General features: G+C 46.7%; 1 pseudogene; it reads right to left on the bottom strand.

Annotated features, from left to right (window-relative positions):
* Window positions 1–502: 502 nt before the first annotated feature.
* Window positions 503–618, bottom strand: LOC118614061 (annotated as a pseudogene).
* Window positions 619–2115: the final 1497 nt, after the last annotated feature.

Here is a 2115-nt window from a genome sequence, read left to right as displayed (position 1 = left end):
TAATAGCTGAGTTGCAACTGCAGGCCACGGGAATGAAAAAATCTTTCAAGGAGGGCACAAACTCGCGTACCTGCAGGGCTTCCTTTAGGTGAGTAGTATGAATGAGTGACAGTGAGAGGGTACGACCGATAGGGCGTGGTGGGAACCTTGGAGACTAGACGACGCACCCCTCATTTAGAGGGAGCCGCCGCCACCAGTCCCTGCTCATTGTGGCCACACAGTGTTTTCAGATTCTATGATTTTTAAAAAGAATTTGGAAATCTGGACGTGTATATAAAATATAAATTTTAAGTGTTGGAAACTAAATTTTTTAAAAATATTGAAAGTTAAACAAACATGTTATGATCAGTTTACAGCCGATGCATTAAAGACTCATCTCCACCCTGAACAACCTGTAGAAGACGCAAAGAAACGTCACGTAAAAACCAAAAGGAGGCATGAGAGATGCCCGGTGGAAGGAACAAAAGGACCTAGATTCCTGGTGACACTTTTTTTTTTTTAACACCTACAGCACCTGGTCTTCCTAGGTGGTCTCCCATCCAAGTACTAACCAGGCCAACCTTGCTTAGCTTCTGAGATCTGACGAGATCAGGTGTGTTCAAGGTTCTGGTGACATTTTAAAACAGTAAAACAATCTTAGCATTATCTACCTCCTGCCTTGTTTAAAAAAAAAAAAGTCTAATAGTTTCATCAACTATCAGGAATATTTTCTTTTACTTTCAGCCAAATGCATCCTTACAGATACACAACGTAAAAGATGATCAAGAAAAATCTGGAGAAAAAACAGTGGTGGGGACACACAATAGCCTTCAAAACATTGATTTGTTCACTCAGTCATTTTCCAAATATTTATTGTGGTACCACACTTTGCCAAGCACTGGACTGGACACCGAGGGTTTCAAGGATAAATCGAATCCAACCTCACGGAGCACACAGTCCAGGGGCGTTTGCAGCTCATCTTCATGTACCAAAAGGAAAAAAGAGAACTGGCTTTGAAAACCAGGCCAAGTGAATGGGCTGCTTCCCGGTGCTATCTGGAGGACAACTCCCTGCCAGGCGGTGGCCCCCAGGCCTTATTTATAAGCACTTTCACGCGGTTGCTCTCTGGGAAGACCCTGGCTCTCATCTCCTTGCCACTTCTTGTCCTGTCCAATTCGACAGCATAATTTACAGCTTTCCCTTCTCAGAGACTCCCTATGCCTGGGAACAAGTAGATAAGCAGGAGAGTAAATGGCCACAGAGAGAATGAGGGAGACTGGGGCATCCGGGAGGAAGAAACTGGCTGGAAGTCCCTCCGCCTCATAGAGATGAGCAGGCAGCTCTACTCTCTTCATCCCCTGTATCTCTTCCCTCTGTCCTCCACCATGCTCCTCCGCCCAGACCCCGATGCCAGCGACGGGGAGAGGCTGAAGCTGGTTTGACAGTCTCAGAGTGTCGAGTAAATTCAAAGCCGAGGGCAGGTGTGTCCAGTAGGAAGGACCCTCCTCGCCTCCTCTTTCTGAGTCTTCCTGCTCAGAAGCGGGAGCTGGGCAGGTGGCCGGGGGGCAGAAAAGAGACTGTCTCCCCAAAAGAGCCCTGTTTTCTTCTCCAAAGTCCCTCTCCAAGTAACCCAAAGGAAGAGATGTGTTTCGCCTTTCCTCCTTGGATCAGGCCGAGCTCTGGTTGATGAATTAAATCACAGAAAATACTGTTGTTAAGGTCCCATAGAAAGTTCGAAGACTCACAAAATTTCGAAACCGGAAGTAAATTTAAACACCATCCTGTCCACCCCTCTGCCCCATCCCATGCTTCCTTCCAGTCTGCCGAATCGTTCATTCGTTCTGCAGACATTTGCTGAACACCTACTATGTGCCAGGTACTGACAACAGAACAGTGAGGGAAGAGGAAAAGATCATTGCTCTCACAGAGCTCACACTCAAGTGCTAAGTGGTTGTCCTAACTTAGTCTGAATAAGCGATTGAGATCTCGGGACCTCAGGGGCCAGGACGGCCCTCTGGAACAGGTCTGATTCCTATAATGATGTTCTTCCCTCCACTGAAAGAAATGAGTCTCTCACTTATTCCCCTCGTATGCAATGAGCACCTACATAGTTCCAGGGCATTTAGCTTGAAACTT

This window comes from Rousettus aegyptiacus, unplaced genomic scaffold (assembly GCF_014176215.1).
Source record: "Rousettus aegyptiacus isolate mRouAeg1 unplaced genomic scaffold, mRouAeg1.p scaffold_m13_p_2, whole genome shotgun sequence".
Taxonomy (NCBI): domain Eukaryota; kingdom Metazoa; phylum Chordata; class Mammalia; order Chiroptera; family Pteropodidae; genus Rousettus; species Rousettus aegyptiacus.
Note: the sequence above shows the minus strand (reverse complement) of the source record. Positions and strands in the feature narration are given on the sequence as shown.